Below are 13267 nucleotides of genomic sequence, written 5' to 3'. Positions count from 1 at the left end.
CCTGGCCACACTGCCCAGATAGCCTCCCAGCAGAAGCTGTTTTGCCCATCACTCTCCTTCTACTATGACTTTTGAAGACCTGTCAGTTGGCTTCTACATAAGCTAAGAATATTTAATAGAGCAAATCTGTGTCTCTGAAGACATGGCACACTACTACAGAGATTGAGAGCCATCTGTCTCAGTAGCAAGAGACGTCTATCAGCCCCTTCACACCCCGGGTTTCCTGCCAGGCATCTGCCTACTCTCCTGTGTGTGATGCCACGGCTCCAGCGCTGTGAGATGCAGCACCACCCACAGCACTCAAGTGTTGGAGCACCGCTCCTGCCAAATGACTGCAAGAGTATTTCGTTTCTTCAGCTCAGGGAAAGGTAATTTTGCCACTAAGGACAAAGGTGGATATTCCCTATCCACTATGCTACCAGGTCCTATAGGACAAGTGCTCCACAAACTGTTTTATTTAAGTATTATCACAAGCATCAAATTGGCTCCCACTATCCTGTCCACCCACTCACTGCACACCCCAAGTAGGAGGTTTCGGGAAGGCTTTAACCCAACATAGCCTGTTTCCATCCTATGCATTCATTTAGCCTTATTTTCTTCTAATCCTGTAAAATGCTCAATTCAGAAGAAAGAAGGAAGGCTTCATTTTTTAAATACCAACAAGATGGAGTGGATCCAACAGTTCCAAGCAGACAGTGCTACAAGATACTTTCTTCTGTGTAATTCAGAATTTCCAATGTAACTGCCCTTTTTTTTTACCCCCAGAATATGGGTTTACTATAACCACGGCAATGCAAAGTCTATTTAAACAAATCACTTGGTTTGAGTCAGAAAGAATGCCAGAGCATCAGTCACAGAGACTGAGCCTTTGACAGAGGTTCAATGAAGTCAAAACAAAAAGCTGAAGTAGGGAGCTTTCTAAAAAATGAAAAGGAATGTATGTGGGTTTCCAGGTGGAAACCCAACTCCATGATATTGAAAACCTTCAAATATGCCTATATGTGCAAGTTGATTTTAAAAGTTTTGAGAAGACATTCCTATTTCTAATCTGGCTGTGGAAGAGAAAGAGAAAGGTGCAGTGAAGAAAGGTGCAGAAGAGAAAAAAAGATGTGGTGTCCACATCCCTCTGAACTAGCAAAGACACCCTTTTCAGTTAACAAGCCAGGAACATAAGCAGTCCTTGTCTTTGCAGTATTTATATCTTTACATAGGTGTCTTCTGAACACAAAGTCTAAGCCAGGATTAAATATGTCCTTAAAGATCAATATCCCTAATTGCCATAAAAAAACACATCAGTTAAAAATTCACCTGTTTTGTCAAATCAAGGTCACAGTGTTTGGTTTTTGCATATTCAACACAAAAGGGAAAACTACCAGTTTGGAAAATACCACTTTTCTCTAGAAATCCTTTTCATGTCACAAAATAATCACTCCTACACAGCTCTCAATACTCAACTTTTTTTTCCTCCCTGAACAATTTACGTAAGTGGTAACACGAAGAGGACATCCATGCAATCCATCTGTGTTTGCACCTTCTGGGTCAGAGAGACCTTGCTCCCTACTCCCAGTGCTGGCAATGAAGGGATTTGATGCCAGCATGCATTCCCATGGGTTTCTGGAGAGCAAACTACAAGAATGCTTCCTGTCAGAAAGGAAATGAACCCTGTCACAGCTGGAAAATCATCACCTATTCTTCCTGTGTAAGTGGTCTGAGGGGATTACATTTCTCAGTTACTCTGTTAATTTAGGCATTTAATGTGTTTTATCATGAGTATTTAAAGCTATTAGTTAGGAAAAATTCATACCACTATGGGAAAGATAAGAGCACAAAGATTCCTATCAGACCTGTATAAAATGAAATACTTCCATTTATTATGTTTCAATTATTTATTTATATTCCCAAAATGACATGGTTTGGTGCATTGAATTAATTTCCTAGCAGCCAACACTGCATAATGCAACATGATCATATTGGATTGTTCCATTTTGATATTTGAATAGTCCACCAAAGCTTTCTAGAAATTTTTTGTCTCTGCTATATGACCTGTTAGTCTTGCAGGCCTGCAAATGGAATTTATTTAAAAAGGGGGAAAAAAAACTCCATATGAAAATTATATATGTGCTAATATACAAAGAGAAGATTCCCTGGAAAGGAAATGGTAAAATATTTGAAAAGGCCAATGCAGATTACAGATCTGTTGTCCCAAATTCCTTGATTTTCTGGATTATCCCCCTCACCATCCTCAGTATACCTCACGAACAACAGAGGAAGCACTGGCTGTTCACAAATTCAAGCACAAGTCTTTAATGCTTTAAAGTCACATCTTTAAACACACAATAATTTCAAAGAGAGAAATACAAGCATAGAAGTTCAAAAAATCCTTGTCCTGTGAAAACCAATAGCAGGTTTAAAAAGTGCTTACACATCTATCCAGATTTTTGACCTTTCCAGCAAAAGGAAACAATGTCCTTTCAAAACACACTGTAAATGATTAATAACTGAGTAAATACTATTCCCAAAACCATGTAATACATTCATATATTGGATGCAATAAACAGGGTTACTCATTCTTTAAACACTCTTTAAGGAAATCAGAGCTATTTTAATGTCTATTTTATATTTGTGAAGGCAATTCAGGTCCAGACACTCAGAAAATGAAGTATTTTAGAATACTATGGAATTAATTTATACTATACTCAAGACTTCTACTGGTAAAAGTCTTCCTGCTAATTACTACACAAAGCAAGAGTGAATCATAGAGTTATTTTATGCAACAGTATTCAAAACAAGAAAGAGGAAAAAGGGAATTTAATCCTCAGTTATTTGTGTGGATCTTTACTGCACTAGAAAAATAAAGCTTACATTGCTCAAAGAATAAAAGCCCTGAACTTTCATGAGGGAACTTAAATACTCAGGACAGTTGTTGAAGCGTTTGATGCATAGAAGGTGCTAAATCAGTGACCTCAGTAGGACCATGGGGCCTGTATGGAAAAATCTGTGATTTAAACAGTGGGATTTAAGATGAAAGGCAACTCTGAAAGGCAAGTTGTGTTATTCTGAATAAATCTTTGTAATTATCTCCTCCTCTTCTCTTAAACATTTGTAATCTTTGAAAAGGAAAAATCACCACAAAAGAAAAAAAAAGTCAAGTCACTTGACAAAGTTTTAGACTCCATAAAGGTCCCACATGCATTACAACACAATTTTAATGAAAAGCATCAAGGCAAGTCTATCAGTGAACCAGTCCTCTTAGGAATTACTTTCATTCTTCCCAGTTAGCTTCTGAACACTGATTATAGCAGCTGATACTCACAGAAGCCACTATGGTTTTTCTTTCTTTATATAAACTACTTGATAAAACTTAGCAGCTGAAAAGGCTTGACTGCTCTCTGTGGCTTTTTGTAACTTAAACAGAATTACAGCCACACACTTTCAAGAAATTCACAATGGTGGGCAATAATCAGCATTTTCCCTACAGTTTTAATAAAGACCCCACTATACTCCCAATCAGTAACATGGTACACCTCCATAAAGTGTTAGATTATAAACCTGCACTTTGTGGCTGAAAAAGGGCAATAAAATTTGGTTATATTGTTTAGCATCATTAGCACCGCCTGTGAATTGAGGACTTTAACTCCCATGCTCTGTCAGCAGAATGCATGAGCATAGAACGTACATGAGCGTATTAATTACACATGAATGAAAAGCATCACTAGATTTAGTGTATTCTTAGTTTTATTTTCTGATGGGAGAAAAAAGGATATTATTTTGAATTGTAATATGCAACTTGCTGGAAAATGAAAGATGTTAAATATGACTTAGGTGACATTAACTAATAATGGGTTGGGTTGCTTGGCTATTTTATCCTTTAAAATATATACACACCGACTGCCATAATCATAAAATCTTAAGTATCAATATTGAACTGCCCTTTCTAAAAACTTGAGATAGATTTTACTGAATAAATGCTACTGTTTAATACTGAACAGAATGAAGACTTCCGATTCGTACATTCTAGCTATCTTTGTAGCAAACAGGTAGGAATTATAATTTTAAACTCTCCCATCGGTATGGAGTCCCTGCTGGATTCACAGGCAGAGAGGGACACTGGAAAAGCATTTGAGAAGTAAAAACCAGCCCCTGATGTTGCTCATCTGCTGCCCCCTCCTGGAGGAAAACGAACAAAGCGCCACAGGAACACAGCTGGATTACCAGGTCCCGCTACCAACACTTTGCTTGTAACCTCCTGACCGCAGGTATTTCTCAGTTTAAAGGAATTCCTTGAAGTTTTGCAGTATCCATAGACTCTAAAATATACTTCCCATATGCATCTGCTAATCTGGGCATAACGAGAGGCAATTGTGGGACGAAGAGAAAATGAGGCAGCTTGTTCTGGCACTCGAGCTCTGTGCAGGGCACAGCCTGGGCTTTCAGTCACAGTCAGCACAGCAGGGTTATCCTTACACCCTTCTGCCATCAGCTATTCCATCTGTGCAGCAGGACACACTGAGCTGGCTGTGATTCCCAACAGATCCCATTCTGCTGTTGGGACAGGGCCTTTAGTGGAAAGACTTAGGGGACAGCTGCAGGCTGGGACTACAGCCAATGCCAGTTTTATGAGTTTTCACCCCAGGGGGACTGTAGGATATGAACAGTGTTGACATTAAGTTTGTTTTGCTGTACAAAAGTCAAGCAAAGCTCGAGTCAGAAGTAGGTATGAAAAGTTCAAGTAAGTTCTTAATCTCCCTCTTCTAGGGAGAGCTCCAGAGACTCAGTCCATAAAAGCTCATTTTTCCTTCAAAACAGAGCTGTAGTGCATACATCAGACGTCACATCTCAAACGTAACCTCAGATAAAATTTGGGTTGTCATACTCCAGTGTAACTCCACAAGTAACTGTTGTAATGATGTAACAATTTAAAGTGCCTAACATTATATTTCTGCCACTTAAAACAGAGATAAGTTTTGTTAACTGACTACTTGATTTAAAAAAAGCCCAGAAGACAGATGCCTATGTGCAAGGTACATCACCAGCACATTGGTCTGCTCCCTACTTACTAACAAAAATGCTCTAGCTCACTTCAAGCAATTAGGTCTTTGACTAGCTGAACCCAAATTCCATTTTTGCTTTCTTTTTATTATACCAATTTCAGACAGCTACTAAAACATGTATTTATTTATTTCTTTCAATAACAACTTCAAATGAGGAAAGCCAGATTCAGTATAAACAGTTATTTAAGTCCTAGAAAATATTGGGATAAAGAAGCCTTTGGGGAAAAAGCTTTGATAATTTGAATTAATTTACGATAACATAACTGTGAAAGTAAGAAGGTGACCTCTCTAGTTAAACTATTGTAAAAATGTTTTCTGACAATGTGACAATGTTGTTTATGGCCATAAACAACAACAAAAGGAGAAAACATCCCAGCAAAATGTACATAGAAGAAACCTAGAGAAAGAGATGTACTCAAGCTTATTTACCTAAATATTAGAAATGCTATCAGAATATTTTGTAACATCATTTCATGGACAGATGGCACCTGCAGATTATTATCTTCTTTATCAAAGAAAAAGAGATCTTTTCTGAATAACAGGAAAGCATCAAATGCCTTCTCAAAATCTCTTTGGAAGAAAGGATGCACTTGAGGTAAGGCAAAGTCTTGGTGTTAACTCTTACAAGTGCAGGTAAGTAGAATTTTACACTAACTGATAAAATTGGTGCTTCAGTTAATATTCCTCTTAAAAATGTAGCCATGACCCAAAGAAAGCTGTTTTGTCACCTAGTTAACTTGCAGAATTCCAAGAAGTATCACAGCATTTCTCTTGGCTCCTGAAAGAGCCTATTTCAGTGGCTGTAGTTTGTTATTGCCTGTAACAAACTACGGCAGAAAACCTTAGCTGCACCTTTTGATCAGCACATACTTTATTCCAAAGACTGGTACTATCACAAACCAAGTAGGAGGCAGTTATTCTTAGTTTTGTTCAGGCTATCTAAGAGCAACTTTCTTACAAAAATATGTAAGTAAATAAGCAAATAAATAGATGTGCCAGATTACTAAATATTCTGCAATGAAGAAACAAAATAGCAAGTTTTGCTATAATACAGATCATACCTGCTGTACATACTGCATTTAAATTAGCTTGAATCCTTCTTTCGAGTTCCTTTTGTGTTGAAACACACAGGATTATCTTAAGGCTTCTTTCTTCTCTTCCTCTCTTTCATTTGTGGGTTTGTTGTTTTTTCATGATAGATTTGTTTGTGATGTCCACTCAATTGATGTCTGATTTTGAATACCTGATCCTGAAATGAAGACAAAGGAGTGGTAGCAGTTCTGTAATTTTCCATACGCTCCTTCAACTCTTCTTTGGATTGCCATTTAAGAAATAAGCAAAGTAAACTAATTGAAAAAGAAACCCAAAATACACTATACCAATATTTTGTAATACCATCAGTGATGGAAAGACTTAAAAATCTGAGATATGAAACTTTCAGGTGATGAAAGACAACGTTGTAGAGAAAATAAACCTTGCTCCTCATTGTGTGCTATGCTTGTGAAACACACATAAAATAAAGCTTCTCAAGAAAAGTAATTTGTTTGAGTTGGGTTTTGTTTGTTCATTTGTTGTTTGGGTTTTTTTTAACCTGTAGGGTAAAATTAGATGTAAGTTTAAGATAAGTAATTTTGAGGAAAGGACTGCTCTGTTTTATTTTTGTGTATACTACAAATACAATACGCAAGTGATTTACAGAAATGTTTAACTGCCATTCACACACATCTTGGAAGTACAGATTATCATTACTGGATGCACACTTGCATTACAAAATTGCTAAAGTGCTTCTCAGCACAATGAAAGAAAAGAAATAGGTAAGCACAAATTATAATCATAAAAATGACAGCATTTGAAAAGTTACTACTGTGTTTGACACACTTGCCACAACAATAAATATCCCTTTCTTTTTATAAGTGACAATGCAGGAAGGAGAAACATGATTTTCAGGTTTCTCACGTGACCTGAATCGCTCTGTTTTACCAGATTACAATGTATTTATCATATAAAAGCTTTATCCTACAATGCACATTTCTAACATTCCTGTCTTTTCTAAGTTTCCTCGAGCAAACTTCCAGTGATCATAATATATGCAGATAAAGAACAACCAACCTTTTTACATAATACATCTACCATGCTACAAGGAATTGATTTTCATTATGATATGAATATCCAGAAATTGTTAAAATAACATAAAATTCTAATTATGTTGTTAAGACTAATACAAAGATCAGTGAAATGCATTAAGAAATACAATGCTGCATACACTTTTAAATATATACCATACTTTGTAAAATTAGGGGGAAAAAAGCCCATTACATGATTGAGAAGAGACCCGGTGTTTGTTTCAGAGTAAATGAAATACTTTCAACCATGCAAGTATCATTTGGCACAGAACAACTTAATTTGACTCAATTTTTTTCGTGCTGACATAGTTTGTATATTATTGTTGTTGTACTAGCAACAAACTACCAAAATACCAAAAATTACCCTTTCACCACCCTCCCAAAACCTTACAAACAAGATATAAAAGCTGATGTTAATTGTTATATAAATAAATGAATCTCAAAACAGTAGTACCAATTCTGAAGATAATTTGTAAAAAGCAGAACCTGATCATGTGAGACATTTTAGCAGACTGATATTACAGAAAAAAAAAATTTAAAGACGTTTTTCCTTACCCAGTGTCACCAAGCCTTATTTATTAAATTGCCCACTCTTTTTAATGTGATGACACAGGAAGCATCAGATTACAAATAGTGCTGGATTCTGGAGTCTCTAGTGACTAAGAGAAAAGGGAGAATAAATTGTTTTGTGACCATGTACAGATTAAAAAAATATTTAAGAATCTTATTGTTTTTTTCATTTGATGTATTCAAGCATAAATAAACACTTTCCTGACTCTCCAATTCTTTGTGCACCAGCGTGGTTCAGTCAAGACACCACTAACACATGTAAGGATGTTGTGATGGAGCTGAAGCCAGTAACTCTGAAGGGTCTGTATGTCACAGGACATAAGGGAGAAATATGTGAACTTTTATATAGCCACTGTATGGCACATTCACGGGGTATAGCAATGTAGAACCTAGTAACTCGGAACATACAACAGGACATACTGCTAAAGAAGACAGCATTTCTGGTCATTTATTTTAGTATATTAAGGTAAATTCCCAACATATTTCCCACAACATAAAATAAAAGCTGTATTAAAAAATAAGCAAAGCCTCAACTCATTAAGGTTGCTAAGACAAGAAATAAAAATTAGGTATTGCCAAAATCAAAGTTGCCTTGGTAAACTTAATTTCATTATTTTTTGTATATCTACTCTGCTCTCTAAAGAATAAAGCAAGGCTAATGAAGCACTACTCATTCTACACACTGAATTTCAAAAGGATTACTAGGAGCAGATATTTGCATACAGGCAAATCAGGCAATTGAAGATTTTGCAAGTGTAGCCACCCACACAGATGAGTTCTTGGCTTTTTGACCTGTATTGAGAGTTCTCTTAATTTTGGGGTTTTTTTTGTGGTTTTATTTTCTTTTCTACACCCAGTAAGTTTTAGGTTTCATTTTTGGAATCAAGATACCTAAGAAGTTAAAACATTAATGCCAGGTTTCACAATGGGGAATATATATACATACACACACCAAAACCCTCTGATGCTTGAACTAATTGTCATTTGAGTAATGGCAGCAATAGTAAATAGAAGTGATTGTGCACCCTGTTAATTTAATGCTGGTTCACATGTCTGAGACTAAATCCTTCTGTCCACTTCAGACCAAACTGTGGCCCAAGATACTCTCATTTTCTGAGACTCCCCATCATTTTACTATTTTCCCACTTTGCTGTGACCCATTATCACTTTACCTAACATGCCAAATTCTGCTTAAGTTCATCTCCTCATCTCATCTTTATCTCTGGCAACAGCTCACAGGTTTTCCAGCCCCAATGGTGTTCAGTATCTAACATCTTTTATATGCTGTCTACAAAAGAATTAAAAACCTTTGCAAGCCAGGTGCCAAAGGAAACTGGCAAGTTTTCCTAGTTCCTGTCCCTGCCTCCCTAAAACAGTCTGTCACAATTAGCTTCCTGCAGTAAGGTATTGTCATTGTTCACTGCATTTTTCAGAGACATTGAAAAAGCCAAATCTCAACAGATTTTTCCATCAGGAATGTGGCCTTTCAATTGTTCTAACAGAAGACACCTCCTGAAAAATGCTTCTATATTTCCTTCAAGCAATGGATTATTTGGGCTTTTTAAATAAAAGGTATCCACAGTCTTGCAGGTTTACATTTCCAAGCACATCTGCTGACAGTCCAAATTTGGTCTGGAGAAAGCAGTGGTAGGAGGTTGCAGGTTTTGCACAGAGGATTTCTGTTTAAAGGGAAATGCAATCAAGACCACTAACCCCTTCTTGTAAAGGTTTCAATATAAAATAACTTCATAGAAACTTCTGAACTCTTTTTTTAAGATTTAAGATTCAATTTGTACATTGCCTTCCACTAACCAGTTAGGCTTTCACATAGGTTAAAAGCTACAACAAGCATATTGTACCAAATAACATTAGCATTAGCAATTACAGTGAGAACTTGATACAAAGTTAGACACAAGCTTAGCGCTAAGAAACTGTGTTTAAAACTATTTCAAAAACTATCCCCATAGCCAGCAGGAAGGCTCTCATTGTATCAGCTCTACAAGCACAAGGAATCAGCAGACAACAGTTCCTTATAATTTTACAGTAAAGCTTCCTTTAATGGAATGAAACATCTGAAAAACACTAGTGAGTTGAAATTTCTTAGTTTCTTTATTGTTTCTTCTGCACCTCAAAAATGTATAGAAATTAGCATGGTGTTAAATAAATATTTAGAAAGGTTTTCTTTGCTCACATTTATCACAAAAATGTAAGAAATATTCAGAAAAAAATATAAAATATTTACAATTCCACAATACTACCAAGAGCTTAAAAAATTTGAAGTATTTAACCTATTAAATTTTTCACTAGGAAGCTAAAATTAAGTAAACTTTCTGTATGCTAACATAACAATGAATAGTAAGTTATAATCTTCAAAATTCATCGCCCCCAGACATAATGGAAATTGTCGAAAGAGCATCTCAGGAAACCCAGTTCCAGGTTTTCTCACTACGGTTGTAAGGAAGATGGATTTTTGATCCCCGCGCCTCCCACCCAAAAGGAATGAAAATACTCATTCAAGAGAAAATTTATCATTTGTTAATAATAAAGCAGTTCTCTTTTCACTTAAAAACCAACAGCTTGTATAAGCACTCATGAATTTTTCACTGCTGTAGTCAACTCTGTTTTGAAATACTGTGAATTTCAATTGTCTTTCCATGTGTTTTCCTTCCTATCCCCTTAGAGAAAAAGTTATACCGGACTGCAGCCTTGTTCTTGGCTTACAGCCAAAATCAAGGGGACACTGTAAGTCGTTGTGAAGCAATTAAAAAAAAACTGTTTTGCTTTTAATTCTAAAAATTGCCATTTTCTCAATTACTTTTCCTCCAGAAATTCTGCTATGACCTTTAAAAAAATTCTATCTCCTGCCCTGTCAAGCAGTAAAACCTCTGAACAAGCCCATGTATCCCAAAGACAACAAAGGCATCAAAACTAGGCAGCATAACATATAATTCAGTCTAAACCTTTCCATCAAAACCCTTCATAATCTAATCTAAACCCCGAATCATGACACAGATGCCTGGCTACAACCACGGGATGCCCTGTCATTCCACATTCCTTCACGTTCCTAACCTTGCCTGTTTCCTTACCTGACCACTGCCACAAACTCCGGGGCACACCTGTGAGGCATCACCTTATTTCACAATCACCTGTTCTTTCACTCGGCCGTACTGAGCAATCAGAACCAAAGCAGTAGTTCAACCCACAAAACAAGAATTTGGTTTATATGCCAGCAGCAGCCAGGGAAACCTTGCTAAAATCAATTAATCACTGCAACCACCTGCAATACTGAATGGTTAAACAGAAAAATGCCCAGACTACCTTTGTGTACTGCCATTCAAGATTTTAACCTACAGACATTAAGGTGAGCACTAAATGCATAGTTTTACAGAGGGCAAAGCACTTGAAATTACCAACAGAAACATTATTTAAGCAATGAGGAAAAAAGTGTAATTGGTACAAAAGTGACATTTGTAGTTAACGCAAAGGGGAACAGAACTAGAATACTAGAGCAATGTCCTTTTTTGATTTAGGAGACAGATTATGCTAGTCAAGGTCTTTCATTTATAAATGGAGATAATATTTAGCTATTAGAAATGTCACGAAATATAGAGCTAAAAAGCATTCACCTAGATAGAACTACCTTCACAGTAATGTTAAGAGTCATTAAAAAGCTACTAATATTGAAATCGTTGGAATATGATGGTCAACTACTCATAGAAACATTCATAATCCAAAATATGAAATGAGACAGGATTTTGCAGAATGAACATCATCAAAATGTGAATATTTACAACACATTTTTAGAAATTTTACACTTCTTACGTTTTCTTTGCTCAAACCAGCATGAAGATGTTTTACAGTAGCTTCTGATGATAGCATTTACAGTTTATACTGAAAGGCTCCATACATTTTGCATTGACCAAAGTTATTTGCAGCAATAAGTTTAAGCTGAGGAGGCAACTGGATGAGTGCAAAAAATAAAACCTGACTTACTGATAAAATCACTGTGTGTGGATGTAACCATATCCTGATAATGCCAAACAAGCTACATGAAGATTGCTTATCTGCTCAGTTTCAGATGATGTGCTCTGAGATGAGGTGTCCTCTGATGGCTGTTTCTGTACACTTTCCAGGCACTTTATAAAGTGATATAAAAGCACTTTCACAGATGGAGCAATGGTAGGTTTCTTTTATCCACAATCCACATGTGTGATTGTCCATGATTTTCCATTAAGACCTACTCAGTCATGTGACAATAAACACATTTAAAGCCATGATCTACATCATGACCCTTTAAGTGGATTTTCTCAGCATCTTGTGGCTCTAGTGCTACATTCCACACATTCAGAAATGCTGCTGTTTCTCAGAACCCAGCTTTAAGGCACAAGCACCTTCCATAGGGTGAGTTGAGCCGTTAGATCCAGCTTTCAAGTGATTTCCCTATGATGTTTACACCTTCATTGAGCTTTAGGGACCTTTAATTTCCCCAGCAAATGTCTGGGATCTAACACTGGAAATGTGACAGATGCTAAGAGGCATAGACTGGGTTTATCTGTCCTTTCTCTTGGAATACGGAAGAGAAGTCGGCATTGCAAGATTCCTCAAGTTGAAAATAAGCTGCTTTTTCTCCAAACCAGGTGCTCATTTCACAGGAGTGAGATGCATGAGGATTATGCTTGAGCTCATGTCACAACAGCAAGGACTCTTATTTTAAGGCATCTGATACAAAGGCAACAACGGAGTAATTTTCTGCAAGATTTTCTTTGTTTTCATTCTTTTCATCTCCAATGCTACATAACTCATTTTTACCTTGGTCCATTTTAGGGCAGCCTGAAATTTGACACGCCATATTAGTTTCACAGATTTGAGCCAGGTGTCTCCTGATCTTACTTTTGATCCTGCTTGTGAAATGGCAGAGCTTGCACCTATATATCTGCACTAGAAATATTTCCACCAGACCAGGCAATCTGGGCTTCAAAATGCTCAAGCAGAGCAGCACACAGCAGGAATGTTGTGATGTCTTCATGGTGATGTGTGGGTTCATTGACAGCACACATTGATATTTGTAGTTAGATTTGTTAATTTTCTGGAGCTGCAATTGGTTAGAGCATGGAGCTGGTGGGTGCAATCCCCATACAGGACATTTACTTAAGAGCTGGAGTCGAGGATCCTTGTGGATCCCTTCCAACTCAGGATAGTCTGTGAATCTGTAAAAAGACAATAAACAAAAGAGTTAAAATCCACTTCATGATTTCAAGTGTCTTATCTGAAGTCTGGGGAGCAACGACATCCAGATTCAGATTCTAGCCCTAGGGATGGCTGCAGATTTCATGACTATCGCAAGGAAGTGAGGGTTCTGCATGAGAAAAATGATGCCATAAATGACTGCTTAAATAACCTGTTGAAATTAAAAACGAAATACAGGTTAGCAACATCTCGGCACGTCTATAACAGCTCCTGTTCGCAGACGGGCAGTAGTAGTAGTGATCTTAAATCTAATACTCATTTTAAAAGGCGAGAACG

The sequence above is a fragment of the Vidua chalybeata genome, chromosome 1 (genome assembly GCF_026979565.1).
Source record: "Vidua chalybeata isolate OUT-0048 chromosome 1, bVidCha1 merged haplotype, whole genome shotgun sequence".
Classification (NCBI taxonomy): domain Eukaryota; kingdom Metazoa; phylum Chordata; class Aves; order Passeriformes; family Viduidae; genus Vidua; species Vidua chalybeata.
Note: the sequence above shows the minus strand (reverse complement) of the source record.